Source organism: Equus caballus, chromosome 18, assembly GCF_041296265.1.
Source record: "Equus caballus isolate H_3958 breed thoroughbred chromosome 18, TB-T2T, whole genome shotgun sequence".
Classification (NCBI taxonomy): Eukaryota; Metazoa; Chordata; class Mammalia; order Perissodactyla; family Equidae; genus Equus; species Equus caballus.
This window is the reverse complement of record NC_091701.1, coordinates 9,621,497-9,639,811: the sequence shown is the minus strand read 5'-3', so window position 1 is coordinate 9,639,811 and position 18,315 is coordinate 9,621,497. Positions and strand designations below refer to the sequence as shown.

General features: G+C 42.4%; 2 long non-coding RNA genes across 4 annotated transcripts in view; one reads left to right on the top strand and one right to left on the bottom strand.

Annotated features, from left to right (window-relative positions):
• Positions 1 to 13,107, top strand: part of LOC102149000 (uncharacterized) — a 34,026-nt gene extending 20,919 nt beyond the window's left edge. Inside the window, exons 5-6 of one of the 2 annotated variants that reach the window (XR_011428149.1) lie at positions 1,595 to 2,143; positions 11,802 to 13,107. This is a non-coding gene — a long non-coding RNA (uncharacterized lncRNA). The remainder of the gene's footprint in view (positions 1 to 1,594; positions 2,144 to 11,801) is intronic. The other variant, XR_011428150.1, reaches the window with a different exon arrangement.
• LOC111768871 (uncharacterized) lies at positions 789 to 14,606 on the bottom strand. Of its 2 annotated transcripts, XR_011428151.1 has the most exons (3): positions 14,522 to 14,606; positions 13,168 to 13,362; positions 789 to 3,071 (listed from the first exon to the last, which is right to left on the bottom strand). It is a non-coding gene; the product is annotated as an uncharacterized lncRNA (long non-coding RNA). The 2 variants fall into 2 exon arrangements; XR_002801473.2 differs by lacking the exons at positions 789 to 3,071; positions 14,522 to 14,606 and adding an exon at positions 9,865 to 10,050 and having other exon boundaries at positions 13,168 to 13,307.
• Positions 14,607 to 18,315: the final 3,709 nt, after the last annotated feature.

Below are 18,315 nucleotides of genomic sequence, written 5' to 3'. Positions count from 1 at the left end.
ATATGTGAGTGCCTGTTTCTTCACAGGCTCGATAACAAAGTGCATTGTCAAACATCTGGATTTTTGTCAATCTGATAGGTGTAAGGTGTTATTAGTATCTTATTGTAGTTTTCATTTACATTTCTCTATAGTGTAGGTTGAGTGAGGTTGAAAATCTTTTTGTATGTTTAAAACCATTTGCTGGGTCCCGCCAGGTGGCGCAGTGGTTAAGTTCACATGTTCCGCTTCGGTGGCCCGGAGTTTGCTGGTTCAAATCCCTCGTGTGGACCTATGCACTGCTTGTCAAGCCATGCTGTGGCAGGAGTCCCACATATAAAGTAGAGGAGATGAGAACGGATGTTAGCTCAGGGCCAGTCTTCCTCAGCAAAAAGAGGAGGATTGGCAGCAGATGTTAGTTCAGGGCTAATCTTCCTAAAAAAAAAAAAAACCCGTTTGCCTGTGTTTTTCTGGTCTCTTTTTACCTATTTTTCTATTGAGTTTTTGCTTGTCTCAGTTTTTGAAAAGTAGCTTTGTTTTTTTGTAGTTAAAAAGAGGGAAACAATCTGAATGTCCACAAATTTGGGGATGGGTTAATTATTCTATATGCATACAATGCGATACTATACAGCTATAAAGATTAAAGTTGGTAGGCTATGATTCTATGGAAAGATCCCCACCTATAGTGTTCAATAAAAAAGCAATGTTTAGAATAATTTAAATACCATGATCCCATCTCAGAAAAAAATAAGGTCATACATAAGGCCGTATGTAAGAAACTGTTATATTTTCCACTGGGAAGTTGCCAAGGGTTGAAGATGAAGAGAAAGGTTTTATTTTTCATTTTATAGCCTTCAGTATTGCACAGTGAGTTTGAACAGCAAATCTCAATCAACAAACTCAGTCCATAGTGTGCATAAGGTGCAAGAAACTCTTTTCAGATTCCAAGCCCCATCCCTCTGGCAAATGGGAAATTCAGCCGCAGTTGTCATGGGCCCTCCTCCCTTCACCCACAGAGCGAAGGCCCTGCAGTCTAACACAGCGGCCACGTGTCTTTCAACGACTGAAATAAAGACCACCACAGGTAGAGGGAATACAAAGCTGAGTGTATTCACTTGCCAGGCAGGGGAACACACACCGGAGAAGAAACTCACTGAGTAGTTCTCCGAGAAAAAAATCAAAGGGTTTTTTTAAGGACCAAAAAAGTGGTTATGCTAAGCGTTGGATACCAGCACCCTGGAGAGAACCAAAGGAGCCTACAGACCTGTGTAGAGGTGGCTGAAGCAAGTCCTGTCATCGGTTGGTCACTTAGGTCCTGCAAGGGGCTGGAGTACGGGGGTCACTCAAAGTTCACGGTCCTTCCTCAGCGTTAACTGATCGGCCCCACGCCATGGAATACAAGGTTCCGTTTGTACATCCCTGGGCAAACGCTGCTGTCCGTGGCAACTGTTCTACCATCCCTTGTCTTAGCCCTCCCTTTCCCACAGCGTCACGGTGACCGCAGAGAGCACAGGCAGTTTCCCAGATTTCAGGTCTACGCCGCTATCTTTGATTCACATGACAGTCTCACACGATTTCTATGTGTTTATTTAGGTCACTTTGGTTTCTTTTGTTGTAGAATCTTCTAGCCTGTGAACCAACAGAATAGTGGTGGTGCAGCACCACTTAAGACCGTGCTAAAAATGCACTTGACGCAGCTGCAGTGAGAACACAGCCAGCGTCGCAGAACGTCCCCTAACAGCCTCCTGTCTGGTGCTCAGCTGTAAACTTCCCATTGGTTGGCTGTTCCCACCTGGGACGACCACTTGACTTGTTCTTGACTTTCATGAAGGAACCACTGTCTCACCCTGAAGCATCTACTCAAACGCAAAAGGAGGTATTAGCCAGGGCTCAAACGCTGCTGTGTCTTGTCAGCGTTAACTACAGTGCGTCTGTTTCCAGCACCGTGGCAGCAACTAGGACAAGGCTTTCTTGCTGAACCTGTATAGTGACACAGTCCACACAGCTTCACTTGCTGTCATTGCCTTTGTTAGGGACAGTTTCAAAGGCAGCATTCCAAATCAGAGATCCTAAGCCAGAGGACGAAACGCACACACGGAGTACTGGAACCATGATCTCAGGCACATGGATATAAGAGCCAGGTCATTGAGACGCCACCAGCGGAGAGGTAGGAATGCTCCTTAATGGTGGAGGAACCTTTCCCAGGTGACACACCCCTTCCTCTCTCTGAGTCCCAACTTTTGTAGTGATAACGCTGTCGCACAAATACAGGAAGCCATGACAGGTGTACCCTGTAATTTGGGTAAATTGTCTAAGTATCCTTCTCAAGTGTCTGAGAGGCGTTATGACCAAATACGCCTTAGATTACAACACAGGAGAGCAGAGAGATTTTCCTTGATGGATCAGTTGAGAGAAAGAGTGTTAGTAGTCATTTCCTGTGTCGTGGCACAATCAGCGATATTTTAACTGGCTTCACAGAAAACTTATCATCCTGGATGGCGTAATTTTTACTGATGAGGTTGTTAATTGTGAGCTCGTCAGAAGCAAAATTTAATTTCCACGGATGAATCTTATCATAACTGGAGCTGGTGGGATTTTTAGCAGAAAACTTCAATAGAAGGGACCTCCTGGTATCCAGGGAAGGGGCACAAACTCAGTTAGTTATATATCCTAAGGCTCCTCCAGCCTTACTGAGTCCAACAGATGTGTTATCTATACAAAGTCTATCCCAGAATTAGGAGAATTGGGATGGTCATTTAAAAAACAAAATGTTTTGTAATTTAAAGTAGTTAACAAAAGAAAATGTAAATCAGTAGGCCTATTTATAGGTACTGAACTTGATCCAAAGAGCTTGGGTTCAGCAGTCACTTCCACGCCGACCTCTGCTCTGGAGGAGGAATGTGCTGGCAGTCCTGACTCAGCTGTTTGATGCAGCCTGACAACCATGTCTGCGCTGATGTTTGTCCTGCCACGGTTCAACTTATCATTTCATTCCCTATAGGGTCCATAATCAAGATTCCCTGGTGTGTCCTTTCAGACTTTATGATATTTCTTCCAGGAAACTCAACCTCTGATCTGGCGCTTCTAGAAAGGACCTGTAGGCAAATGTAAGCAGAAAAATTACAAACCAGCCTGTGGTTGATATGACTAAATGGCTCTGGTTAATTTTTATAATCAGCATACAGAATGGAGGGAAGTAGAATCCTCTATTAAGATATAATACTTACGATTTATTCACTGTATAAGGGTCTGGGAGCATGGTTTTTCTGAACCTGAAAAGTATATAACCACTGAAACACACTTATATAAATAACAAGTTACTTATATGTAATTCAACTAGAAAGACTGAAGTTTTCTTTTGACATTTTCAGGTTTTAATATTTTGGTTTGGTAAACAAAATCACTCTCGTATGAGTTTTCAGTTTTTTAAACCTGTGCTATCTAATATAATAGCCGCTAGCCACATGTAGCTATTTAAAATTAAATTATTTAAAATCAGATAAAATTAAAAATTCAGTTCCTCAGACATACTAGTCACATTTCAAGTGCTCAACAACCACACATGGCTGGTAGTTATAGTATTGGACAGTGCAGATCTGGGACATTTCCACTGTCTCAGAAAGCTCTATTGGACAGTGCTAATCTAGAGAATGCCATATGAATCTGGTTGTATTCATTGCCTCTCCTTTGTAAGATGAAGAACCAAATCTTGTGTTTCGCCATGGCTGCCCAGGAAACCCCAAAGATATTTTAGCTGTAAAAGACATCTTAACAGTTTCATGATTGCAAATTTGGGAAAGAGCAATATTAAAAAGAGTCATCAGGATAGATTGGTCACAAAAACAAGATGTTGTTGTCTTGGAACAGTTGCTGTCTTGGCTGTGTCATTAAACAGAGTAACAATAAAATATTTAAAATAAAGAGAAGTTAAAATAATAATCATTAAATTTATTAGTTATTCTTTTTTTTGGATGAGGAAGATTGGCCCTGAGCCAGCAGCTGTGCCAGTCTTCCTCTATTTTGTATGTGGGACACTGCCACAGCGTGACTTGATGAGTGATGTGTAAGTCCACAGCTGGGATCCGAACCCACAAACCCTGGGCCCCCAAAGCAGAGGGAAAGAACTTAATCACTACACTACCGGGCTGGCCTCTATTAGTTATTCTTGAAGTGAAGATTCCTTGTTGCTTCTTGAAACAACCCAGGAGCATGGTAAAACGTGACATGAAAGCAAAGCAGTAGACATTTGAGAGTCAGAGTTTGCACTAGGTGAGGCAATGTAAAGTTCTCACCTTCTCAGAGTGTACAGCAGGCGAGAGTAACTCTTTATTTCCTCCTGTGGAGAGCAGACTACAGGCTAAGGTGAGAATTTTTCCTTAGCCCTCAGTCCTCTCCTTTCTACCACAGCTAAGCTTTTTACTTATTGATGGTATTATAGCACTGTATATATTTAAACATATACATATATAATATACAATGTCCAATAGCATTTATATTTGAAAATGTAAATTTAAATCTTAAATAACATTATAAAACAATGTATCTATGACATTATTTTACCATTTTGATTTGTTTTCTAAAGAATATGTTTGTGTATAGGCAAGCATATAAGTAAAAACTATTGGGTTAAAAAAACTACATTGTGATAATTCAGTAATTTTTTTCTCTCTGTTTTAGGAATTCTGATTTTCCTAGAAATTTTTGTCTATTAAAAATTAGTCATTACTTTCAAATATAAAAGTCAGCAAGAGTTTTTAGAAATTTAAGCATCCTTAAATAATCTGCAATCACTATTGATATTAAAATTATCATAAAAATTACATTTTTAGAATTTCCATACTTTGATTAGAGTACCTCTGCAGATTCACATAATTTGCAGCATGTCTGAAGTCCCAAATCAATTCTTTTCATGAAGATTTTGATTATATAATTCAATTTGGTTGAACACAAATGTTTACATTTTCACATTCTCAAACATTTATGAAAACAATGTTAGTTTAAAATGAATAAAAACAGTATAGGAAATATATAGAGTTCAGATTGATTATCCTTTCTGTGAGAAAATAAAGCAAATTTTGCATAGACTAGAACATTAGGCTAACATTATTTTTATACTGTGATAAAATCAGGAGGGCATCATAGAAAAGTAGTCTATTTCCCAAGGATTGCCTTTGACTAGAAATATTGTTTGAGGGTGAAACCGGCAAACAGCCATTGATGATTAAGCATCTAGGTACTCAAGTTTTTTCCTTTTTGCAGTTACTGATTACAGGTTTTAGCTGTGTAGCCCACCCATTGTTAACTGTGCTGCTTAGGCAATCTGCTACCTGACTCCCACCAGGCTCCTACAGATAACATCTCCCTGAAGCCTGGGTCACCATGGTAATGGGTGTGTGAGCTGTTTTTCAGGAATTAGAACTCCTTGTCCACTTCAGGCCAGTTGAGGCCACCAACCCCTCAACTGGGCCCACACAGATGTCTGATAGGCGACCTTTTGACATCAAGAAGCTAAAAACTCCACCCTCTGATCATGCTAACACCACCATTTTGTGAACATGGGTCCTATGAAGAGGCATGGAGTCTGACTATGCTTGCGCAGATCATGGATTACCTCACCTCTCCTCACCTCCAATCACCTCTCTCCACATTTCAGACCACCTTGCCCCCATCCCATAAATATCCCTGAGTCCCTACTTTTGGGGAAGCCAATTTGGGGCTCATGCTCTGGCTTCCTCACATGGCTGCCTTGGAAGTAAACTCTCTCTGCTGCGATGTCATCGTCTTGGTGTTTGGCTTTCTGGGCGGCGGGCAAAAACGAACCTGGTTCAGTAACAAATGGCGAGCCAGCCAGGAGCTAAGTGCAGATGGACCTTTTTGCCCGAGATTCGTGAGCCCCTTTCCAGTATGGAGGACCTGTGGGTGCGTCCAGCAGCTGCCGGGTGCATTTCTCCTGGGACTGTTCTGGGACTCTTTCCTGGCTTGGCGCTGCCGACTGCTTGGTGCATATTTTCACTTTCAGTAGAGAGACAGCTTCTTGGTTTGGAAGATGTCTTTTTGGTGAGTAACTTGGGTACAAGTGATCGCATTCTTATTCCTCCTTCGTTTAAGTCTGACTTCCGTTAGGAAGCCTTGGTTTGGCAGGGGACGCCCTCCGGGACTTCCAACAAAGGAAGCCTTGGTCTGACCTTCATTGTGAGGGTCTTGGTTTCGAGGATGCTCAATAATAAGTAAGAACTAGGGGATCCACGCACAGAAGTGCTCTTGGCTTGGCTTGGTTTGGTTTGTTTTGAGATCTGGTTCTAGCTGCTGCATAAATATACTTTGACCAGCCGGGTCTAAATTCTGAAACAATGGGGAATGCTAATTCCATTCCTACCTGCAGCCCCCTAGGCTGCATTCTTCAAAATTGGACAACTTTCAATTACAAGTCCATGAAGAAGAAAAAGATGGTATTTTTCTGTAATACCACATGGCCACAGTCAGAGAGTTCTCTGGTCTTAATAACTTCATCAAATTTGGAATCTCAGCTTCCACTCGTGGTGTTACTGATGCTAATGGAAGCTCCACATCCCACCCTAACCCCACCTCTGCCTGGTGTTGAAGCGTCCATGTTCCACCCCGGGAGTTCTCCTCTGGTTTTTGGGCACCTGGAGTGATTCCAGGTTGGCCCCTTGGTCAATCGTTGACTGACAATCTGGAACCCTGTTTTCTCTCCTGTCAAGAGCTTATTGAGGATTTTAGGCACCTACTAAGTCAGTTGTGGGGACGGGAGACCGATAATTTATTCTGTAAACTGTCTTGCCCAGGAACTGTTGTTTGTGTGACCTTATCTTGATGACTCTTGGGAAGAGGCTGGGAGGGTGAGGCCTGATCACCTCTTTCCCTTCTTTGTCTGTCTCGTTCATCACCTCCTCTGTTGTCATCAGCTAGGGGTTCAGTTCAGGCTGGACCTGAGCAGAACCTAGACCTTCTGTAAAGTCAAAACTTGGAAAACTTTCTGCTAGGGACTTAACTCTCAACCCTGGCACTGGGAGCCCACCCCGGCCAGCTCCAAGCCTTTGCCTCTTGCCTCCCTGGCTTGCCTTGTGCTGAATGGGGCTTGACTAAATCATATAACTATATTGACGCCTGTGGTCAGGCTCTGCACCCTTCTCCGGCCCACTGTCAGTCAGACACTTACTGTCAGTCAGCCTTAGCACCATGCGGATGCCCCAAGCATCTGTGGAGTCTCACCCCTCGGGTGCATTTTAATTAATTGGAAATGCTTTCAACTTTGGATAGGTTATGCCCCAGAAACTCCATCTTGGAGAAAACGTGAGTGGTTTCTCTGTGCCTTTATGCTGTAATTGGACAGGTAGATCAACCCATAGTGTCATTTGAGTCACAACCCAATTTCTGAGAAATCAAGAGCAACTGTCCTAGGAAAATCCTTGTAAGACTGGAAATGCAGCTCTAGAGGCAGTTCCACCCATTTCCCCTATCTCAGAGAGCTTGCAAATCCTCTGGGGACTATCTAGCCCATCACTAATTTCTAAGACTGAATAATAAAAGGGGGAAAAGGCCAAAAAAATGGCCAGAAGAGCACCTTTGCCAAAAATCTAGCATCTTGAGTGTCTTCTCCACAAAAATTAGTAAAAAGGCTTAAAACAAAATTTGGATTCATACCTAGGGAGCTTTGTATTACTGTACCTGATTCATGGCAGTAATTTTTAAAACAATAGCTGTGGAGATTCTGTGTATGTGTGTCTATATGTATGTCAGATGTGTGTGACATTTTTACCTCCAGATGGTATGGCCAAAATTGAGAACTCTGTTTAATTGGCTTAAAGTAAGCGCTTACCTAAATTATTTATAAATGGAAAAGAAATTAATCCAAATGTTTTTTAAGTTAACATGCTATAAAATTAATCTTTGGTAAATGAAAGCTTATTTAAATTTGTTGGTTTGATTAAAATGTACATGCCCTCAGAGTCAGCACTGGACATGATGCAGACACGCAGCCTTTATTCTACATTTATTGGTCGAATAAGCTGATGCTATCTCTGTTACCAAACTGGTTAGCAGAAATAATTTTAAATGATGGCTAATTTTGTCTAATGTTTCATGAAGTTTTATAGGCAATCTAAATAATTATTGGGAATGAGTAAACTAAATGTGGAAAAGATAAAAGTGTTGGGTGAGCTTTTAAAAATAATTATGTCTTATGACATGTATATTTAAAATAACTTCCAAAATCTTTCTGGTAACTTGAAACTTTGAGGTGTTGCTAGATAAAATTGAGTGATAAAAAACTCACTGAATACCTCAGTCATTTTTCAAATGAGATAAAATACTGAAACATTATCATTAGACATGTCTAGGTTTATCTATGTTTGGCTTCTTATTGCAAAGAAACTAAAATGTGTTTGGGTCTAATAGTAAACATGTCTTGTATTTTATTAAGATTGTACCATGAAGTAGCATGTTCCTAGAAATTATAAAACATATTTATATTGGGGGCTAGCCCAGTGGCGCAGTGGTTAAGTTCACACGTTCCTCTTCTTGGTGGCCTGGGGTTCGCCGGTTCGGATCCCAGGTGTGGACATGGCACCACTTGTCGCACCATGCTGTGCTACGCGTCCCACATATAAAGTAGAGGAAGATGGGCACGATGTTAGCTCAGGGCTAATCTTCCTCAAAAAAAAAATTATAAATTTGCCAAGCCACAGTATGCTAATGTAAAGGACAGTTCATAATTGCTTACTTTTTAGTAGGATCTGTATGGGTTAAAAATTCTAATTAATATATGTAATTAAAGCTACTAAAAATTAATAAGGCAAACAACTCTGTATACAAGGAAATTAAAATGTATGTTTTCAGTAAAGAAGCTATAAAGAATGGAAGTATTTTTGTTTGTTAGGTTAAGAAAGATAAATTTGTCCTCAAGTACTAGAAGGGAAGAAAGGAAGCATGGGACAAATTCTGAATGTAAAAAGAAAGTTATAGAAGGTTTGTGAAAGAGAAATTCTGAAGGGAGTTTTATGCCTTGTCAAGTTGGCTAAGATTAAAGTAAATCCAATTAAGTAAATGAGTTTTAATGAAAAAAACAATAAGCTGGTACAAAAATTAAAATTTTGTTTTCTCTCTCTAAAGGATAATTTTCTTGACCTTTGGTCTGCTCTTGATAAAGAAGTTATAAAAGGCTTTTTCTTTAGTTTTGATAAGTCTACCTAAAAGACAGAAAATCTATGTTTTGTTACAATAATTCCCTCTGTTCAGAAAGACTGGGGTCTCTATTCAGATCTTTTGACTGTTTTAGCTGTTTGCCCTTGACTGGTTCTGTTGTCACTTTGAATGGATGACTGAGCATGGTTTCCGATCTGAACAAGTGTTTTAAAACCTTTTGATGTTTTTGACAAGCTCTCCCCACCACCAAAATATTCAAATCCTGAATACTTTCATTTGGCTTGGAAGAAGGAAGAGAATTTCTCTGAGGATTTTCAGAGGGCCCCTGAGACTTCTCAAGGAAATTTCCTCTCGCTTCCTAGAAGGAGGAAGACACTAAGCTAATTAGGCTTATTTGGTATGTTAAATTACATGGGAAACATTGTCAAATAAGTGATGATAAACTTTCTAGGGTGGTATTATGTGAGTCAATGTTATTGATATAAATGTTTTAAAAATTATATAACATTCCTAAAATTCTGATTGGTCCTGGTTGTCAGCCACAATTCTGGTTATTATTTTAAAGTATTATATGTCACAAAACTAACCAAATTTCTTTGTCAGTTGCCATTTTGGGATCTTGTTGTTTACAGACAGTTATTGTTTTACTCTGATGCTTTCACAAAATGTTTCATCTTCAGAGAAATTCATGGAAAGGACTCTGACACTCTAGAATAAGGTTCCTTTTTTTTTTTTTTTAAAGATTTTTATTTTTTCCTTTTTCTCCCCAAAGCGCCCCTCCGGTACATAGTTGTATATTCTTCGTTGTGGGTCCTTCTAGTTGTGGCATGTGGGACGCTGCCTCAGCGTGGTTTGATGAGAAGTGCCATGTCCGTGCCCAGGATTCGAACCAACGAAACACTGGGTCGCCTGCAGTGGAGTGCATGAACTTAACCACTCGGCCACGGGGCCAGCCCCAAACAGGTTAAGATTTCTTTGCAGTGCTTTCTTTTTTTTTTTGAGGAAGATCAGCCCTGAGCTAACATCTGCTGCCAATCCTCCTCTTTTTGCTGAGGAAGACTGGCTCTGAGCTAACATCCATGCCCATCTTCCTCTACTTTCTATGTGGGACGCCTGCCACAGCATGGCTTGACAAGCGGTGCCATGTCCACACTGGGGATCCGAACCGGTGAACCCAGGGCCGCCGAAGCAGAATGTGTGCACTTAACTGCTGCACCACTGGGCCAGCTAGAATAAGGTTTCTAATAAACTTTCAGATCGTAAAACTGAACTGGGTAAGAAATTACAGAACTCTAACAGAGAAACTCATGACCTCATACAACTGCTAACAGAAGATTAAGATCAAGAATTGATTACACAGGACTGAATGAACTGATGAGGATGATTATGATTTATAGGACTTTTCATTTGAGATATTGCTGATTTTTTGATGTTCTGTTTCCAGATTTAAGGAAGTCTTTTCTCTTTTTCTCTCATGCTAACTATGACATATCAATTTGATAAATTATACCTTTGTAAGCAGATTTGAAACGCTTATTTTTCTCCCTGCCTGATCCCTCCAGGATTTGGAAACTCTTAATGAGTGAGTATCGTTTTCATGGCAATGTAGTTATTTGCCATAAGTTCAATAAGAGTCTGTTTTCCTTATAACAGGACACAATTGGAAACATTGGTTATCTTACCAAGGCTTTGACTGGAATGTCATATTTGAGAGAAACTGGCATAGACTCAGATATGACCAGACAGCTTTTAAGAAACAAGGGTTGGACTTTGTGGAACAAAGCCACTTGGAAATATTGGCCTGGTACCTTGTTTACAAGGATTCCAGGACCCCTGGTAAGTAAGGAAGGTCACTTATCTGGCAGGCGCCTGGAACTTGAAATATATTGGAGGTCCTCAAGAAGAGAGGAATCCACCCAAATCTGTAGGTATTGCAGGCAAAATCTGATGACAAGTCTTTGGCTTGGTTTTCTTGGCCTCGAGAGGCCTTTAAAGTTCAACCTGAGATTCCTCAGAAAGAGTTCCAGCAAAGCAGATTTGAAAGAACCTATATAATCAGTTGCTATTCTTACTGTACTTCTGTAAATAATTGAGGCAATTTTCTTGAAAGTAAACTTATCTTGCAAACCAATTAGTCTTAATTTGGCTATCTTTGGTAAAAATGAGGGTGATTTCAGAGAGAAAAATTATGTTTCAATAAAAGCTATAGTACGCATTCATGGATATTAGGTTCTAGTCCTGATAATTGTCTTTGAGGTTTTTATTTTATATCTGTTAACTGGACTGGATCTGAATTCTTCTAGTCTCTTAAAATATCTGGCCACAAATCTCCAAATTAATGTTTTCAATTTTTTTCCCATTATTTTCATTTGGAATCATTGAGAACTGAACCTGCCCTTTTTCCTGAACCTTTGCAAACTGAAGCTGGACAAATTAATATAGACTTAAGAGAATTCACGTCTGTTGCTATGTAAGACACTCAGTAAGATACCTAAAGACCTGATAACATCATCAGAGACATTTCAAACTGCAAAAGATGCTTTGATTCTGACGCCCAGAAATCTTTTGACTGTCTGCTGCCTGGACTCAGAAAGGTTTATAATTTGCTGGTTTATAATTTGCACCCACCATTAACCATGTTTTTCTTTTTGTCTCTCTAGAAATACTTCGTATTAAATACCTGGTTACTTGCTAACACAATATGGGCTGAACTTTGGGAGCCCACCTGCATCACCGTCTTACTAAGGGACTGGTCCAATGAGATGGAACAACCTATGCTCCTCACCAACAGGATAACCCCTCAAGATTGAAGATGAACAACAAAAGGGGGGATTGATACGGGTTAACACAAGGTTAACATAAGGGAAGCCATATTGTAAAGAAGAAACCATATTGTAACTTTGAATGACCTCTGATTAACTAACCCAGACATGCTCTGTAGATTTTATGGACCCTGTCAGCTGCTATAATTTGATAAGTTTGTTCTTTTGAGTTCCTTAGGAATGTGATGACCCCCAGGTAGAGAGTCTGTGCTGATGGCCATCATCATTGACAACTGAAAGATCAGGGTATAGGCCATTGCTCTGGTCTCTGATGCATCTCCAGTAAAACAAAAGACTATCAGAAACTGAGACCAGATGTCTTCCCCACCTGGAGAACAGATGGAGGCCCCACTGGGATTAGGTCTATTTTTCAGGGACTGTGAAAATTTGGGTTGTCTATACTTCTTGTCCTTCTGGTAAGCCAGGAACATGAGAAGATTTCCAAATGAGTGCTAAAAATGTCATTCCTTTAACCCAGATCTCCGCCCCAATCTAGCAGGCAGTAGCTAGATCGGTCATCGCCCCAAATCCCTCAAGAATGAGAAGTGACCAAACAATAGGGGGGATTGAAACCAGCAAACAGCCATTGATGATTAAGTATCTAGGTACTAAAGTTTTTTCCTCTTTGCAGTTACTGATTATAGCTTTTAGCTGTTTAACCCAGCCATTGGTAACTGTGCTGTTTAGGCAATCTGCTACCTGACTCCCACCAGAGTCCTATAGATAACATCTCCCTGGAGCCTGGGTCACCATGGTAATGGGTGTGTGAGCTGATTTCAGGAATTAGAACTCCTTGTCCACTTCAGGCCAGTTGAGGCCACCAACCTCTCAACGGAGCTCAAGCAGATGTCTGATAGGCAACCTTTCGACATCAAGAGGCTAAAAACTCCACCCTCTGATCATGCTAATACCGCCATTTTGTGAACATGGGTCCTATGAAGAGTCATGAAGTCTGACTACGCTTGTGCAGATCATGGATTACCTCACCTCTCCTCACCTCCAATCACCTCACTCCACATTTCAGACCACCTTGCCCCATCCCATAAATATCACTGAGTCCCTTTTTTTGGGGAAGCAAATTTGGGGCTCATGCTCCCACTTCCTCACTTGGTTGCCTTGGAAGTAAACCCTCTCTCTGCTGCGATGTTGTCATCTCACTGTTTGGCTTTCTCGGGGGGAGGAGTGGAGGGGGGCAAACACGAACCTGGTTCAGTAACAAGGGGCTGGCCTGGTGGCGCGTAGCTGTTAAGTTTGTGTGCTTTGCATTGCCGGCCCAAGGTTCACCATCCTGGATCTTGGTTGTGGAACTACGCACTGCTTATCAAACCATGCTGTGGCAGGCGTCCCACATATAAAGTAGAGGAAGATGGGAACAGATGTAAGCTCAGGGCCAATCTTCCTGAAAAAAAAGAAAGAAATATTGTTTGGAATTTTCCTCTTTTTACAACTATTAACACTTTCAACTGTAGAAAGCACTGAGCTATAACCTAATAACCTTCTATTTGTAACAGAATAACCAAGGTCATTAACCCAAATCTTTGTTTCCCTTTAGAGCTGCTGTCTCAGCAGGAATGGTTTTCTTAAAAGACCCAAAACATTTAAAACATTGGAAATCAATTTTTTCTTTTGGAAATTCTTGCGGTTTTAAAAAAATTAATATAAGGACTCATAAGTTTCCATAAACCAATTAGCACAAGAGCTCCCAAAGAATTTAAGAAACCTTGTAATCTGATTCATGAAATTTCTCCCACCAAGTGTGAGAGCTGCCTGCCTGGCCTCGATGATCCCAGAGGGCACACTATCGACAGGCGGTGCAGCCCAGCCGAAAGGCTGCGTGCGTCACAGGCCTGAGGACGCCCCTCGAGGGAGGGGTGGAGAGTTCCGAGCACGGCAGCCCCCACTTTAACGCAGAACCCACAGAAGGGACGCCTTCTTCAGCCAGAGGACAGACTGAAAGCAAGCTCAGGAAATGACACTGATTGTCGCTTTTCTCCTGAAAAGCCACCAAGACTGAAAGCTCAGTTGACAAAACTTGAAAGTTAAAATAGTCTCACAGAGGCCTGCTGGGAATTAGAAAAAGTCACAAGATACGGTAACTGGGTCACCCTCAGTTAACAAGAATAAGCCCAGGGATGCAGAGTGAGCGCAGTTCTGTCAGCACTGGGAGAATCACCCACAGGCTGGGGCCCCACGAGACCAAACCCGAGCACAAAAGGGCACCTTTCGGCTCAGAGTCCAGCAATACTGGCCTCAGCAAAGTGAGGTTCGTCAGGGTAATTTTGGTAGGACCTCCAGACACCAGAAAAGAAAAGACCAGCAGAGGTGGAGGGTCACGAAGCTGAGTCTGTCAGCTTGCAAGAGAACCCCTGCCAGGGAAGAAACTGACTCAGAGTAGGACCCTGAGAACAAAATGTGTGTGTGTTGTCAGCTGTCAAGGACTAGAAAGACAGTCACTCTAGGCAAGCTCTGAAAACTAGCACTCTGGACAAACCGAGTAAGCCCACAAGTTTTCACAGGTGGCTAAGATCAGCAAAGAATTGCAAGTTAGGGTCTGCAACCTTGGCAAGCCACGTGCAAGTCCCCCAGCAGCAAGGGAGCAGAAGCTCCTTCCTACAGCGAAGCCTCAGTCGGAAAGGCTGTTGCAAACAGAGTCCAGAGGGGCGGGGCTTTTCACATGCTGCGTTGTGACAGCCTCTCATTGGCCGAGCTTCCAGCCAGTCAACAAGAAGAAGTCTTTCTTCTTCCTGCTGGGCTCTGCTGTCCATGTAGGGCCTGAGAGCTCCCCCTCTTGGCCTCCTGACTCCAATTTAATGACGTTTCTGTTTGTTAATTTGACAGTGAGGTCCTGCAAGGGCCTGGCATCCTGGGGTCAGGCAAAGTGCACCATCCTTTATCAGCTTTAACTGAGGAGTACCAATAGCGGTGAAACACAACATTCAGTCTTGTTATCTCCTAGGCAAGTGCTGCTGCAAGGGGCACTTTTCCTTTTGCACACCTGAATCCCCTTCTCCTCGTGGCCATCATTCACACAGATTACTAGGAATCACCCGGTCTGGGTAGGCGAGGTTCCTTTTAGCCCCGAGGCTATGCTGCTTCTGTGCCATGTGACACTTGGAGGGGAGAGGGGGCGCCTAGATTCAGGCGGCCATTTTCCTCGGAGCCTGGCCGCTCCCCAGGGTCCAGCCCTGCTGCTCAGGGAGCCCTAGGTCTCGCTCCTACACACACATACATACACAGTTATTTCTTCTTAATCTGGGGGAAATCCCTTCCACTGTCTTCCTATTTCCTTCATGAGACCCCTCTCCCCTCACTGAAATACTTCTGCCTTAATATCTTTAGGGCCTTTTGAGGGTGAGGGTGAAATATCCCAGAAAGAGGACAATCTTGCTGACAAATTCTACCTCCATCTTGGCTCAAACCAATAGCCAGTAGCATTCACTTACTTACACATCTGTCTCCTGCCGAGTGGCCTAGGGGCTGGCTGTTGACAGGCCCATGGCTACTGTTGTTGGGCAGTTGGCCCAGTGGGTTGTTTATGGTTTATTTCCTCTCCCTATTGTGGAAAATCCACTAGGCCCCTAGTGGCCTGGCTTGGGCCCCAGGCTGCCTAGAGCCCTCACTGTGGAGGCAGGTCCTCTCTCAGCTCCGGGCTTCTCTCCTTCCCTTTCCTTGATGCCCTCCACCAAAGCTGACCTTTCCTTCCTCTAAAGGAGCGCTTCTCAGAGTGTGAGTCCAGGACGAGCGGCAGCAGCATCGCCTGGGAACTTATTAGAAATGCAGACTCTCAGGCTCCACCCCCGACCTGCTGAGTCAGAAGCTGGGGACCGGACCCAGCGCTCTGTGTTAACGAATCCTCTAGGTGATTCTGAGGCATGCGCAGGTTTGAGAATCGCTGCTCCACATCATTGCCTCAACGACATGGCTCTCGTACCAGCAGCATCAGCATCACCTGGGAACTTGCTGGAAATGCAAGTTCATGAGCCTCAGGCCAGAAAGCCTAATCAAAATCTCAGGTGGGGCCAGGAATCAGTGGTTTATCAAGCTCGGCAGGTGATTCTTACACACCCTTAAATTTGAGAATCACTGCTCTAAATTTCTCTCAGGGTTCAGCTCTCTGATTTTGAATGGGAAAATGAACTTTAAAAGAGAAAACAATTTCCCGCTCATAATTTTCACGGAACAGGCGAGGCCTCGGAACTCGATCCTTTGTCACCCGACGAGAAATATGAACGCGTTTAACCCAGTGGATGTCGAACTTTGTGACGGGGCTGGAGGGGAGCCAAATTCGCCACCACGAAATGTGTGTCTGGGGCGCGAGGCAGTTTTCCTTTAGCTCCCTCCCCTTAACCACCTAGAAGAATTTAGGTGGAGGGTGTGTTTGGAAGGAGAACTATCGCCAGAGACAAATATGAGGAGCAGGGTGAGCTGTGGTGGGGAGCTCAGCAGGGCCTGGGGAACAAAGTTCTCTGTGTCCCGTTGTCTCTGCACACACGGCAAACCTGTGTTCACCAAACATTTGCTTCTCCCGTCTTCCCGTGAATTGTCTTCCTCCCCTTTGAAGCCCCAGACCCCTACCCCCTTCTCTTTAGCTCAGAATAGCATATAAACCTCAATGCCAGAATGTCTTCAGGCCTCATAGTCTAATGGAGCCCCCATATGTATGAAATTAAATTTGATGTTTTCTTGTTAATCTAATTTAATTCTTAGAGCAGCCAGAAGAACTTACAAGGGTAGAGAAAAATTCTTCGTCCCCCACATACTCATCTTAAGAAATGCATTTTCTATCATGAGCCAGTACACAAATGCGTGCACACACCCACAGGTCCACAGGCATGCTTTGTTTTATTGTGCTTCAATTTATTGCACTTCGCAGGTATTGCATTTTCTACAAGACCCTCCACCAGCAAAAAGACTGATTTGCTGAAGGCTCAGATGATGGTTAGCATTTTTTAGCAATAAAGTATTTTTTAAGTAAGGTATATACATTGTTTTTCCAGGTATAATGTTATTGCACACAATAGTCTGCAGTACGGTGTAAACATAACTTTTATATGTACTGGGAAGCCTAAAAATGTGTGTGACTCCCTTTCTTGTGATATTTGCTTTTTTGCAGTGGTCTGGAACCAAACCCACAATATCTCCAAGGTATGCCTGTAATCAAAATCACCAGTTTTGGGGTTTTTTTAAAGGAAGATTAGCCCTGAGCTAACATCTGCGGCCAATCCTCCTCTTTTTGCTGAGGAAGACCCGCCCTGAGCTAACATCCATGCCCATCTTCCTCTACGCCTGCCACAGCATGGCGTGCCAAGCAGTGTCACGTCTGCACCCGGGATCTGAACTGGCGAACACTGGGCTGCTGAAGCAGAATGTGCGAACTTAACTGCTACACCACTGGGCTGGCCCAAAGGCACGGTTTTTTGAAACAAAATTTTTACTATGTTTTATGTTCTCTGAATTTTTCTATTATAATTCTTTTTTTATTTTAAAAGTGATCACAACCCACTAAATTAATTTTACAACTCATTAGAGGATTGGAACTCACTGTTTGAAAAATACTGATTTGAACAATTTCCTTTGGGAAAGAGTAAAGCTGTGAAGGAAGGTAAATTTTAGAGGTGAAAATATTTATTTGTTTTTTATGTAGTAGCAGAGAGAAATGTGAATACTAATGAGCAGTAGAACTTTAAAAAGTATGCTAGAACTCACCAATTAAAAAGGGGAAAAAAAGGGGGCTGGCCCCGTGGCCGAGTGGTTGAGTTCGCGTGCTCCGCTGCAGGCAGCCCAGTGTTTCGTTGGTTCGAATCCTGGGCGCGGACATGGCACTGCTCATCAAGCCACGCTGAGGCGGCGTCCCACATGCCACAACTAGAAGGACCCACAACGAAGAATCTACAACTATGTACTGGGGGGCTTTGGGGAGAAAAAGGAAAAAAATAAAAAAAAATCTTTAGAAAAAAGTGCAAAAAAAGAAATAAATAGCAATTTAATCAAATCTGGGGGGGGAAAAGGAAGACCAAATTCTCCCAAAGAAAGATAGAGTGTTAAATCGGATTAAAATGGAAACCCACCCATATGCTGATAATGAGAAGTGCAGATAAAATGAAGTGATATATACAGGCTGAAATTAAAGGGACAAAGATAGGAAAACAAACAAAAGTAGTAAAAATTAAGGTAAAAGTATCATCAACCTGAATAGAAGGATATTATGAAATGATAAAAGACACAATTAATGAAGATGATATGATAGAAATAAACCTACATGCACTAAACAACTTAGGAGCTGAATACATAAAGAAAACACTATCAAAAATATCCCTAATAGGGCCAGCCAGGTGGTGCAGCGGTTAAGTTT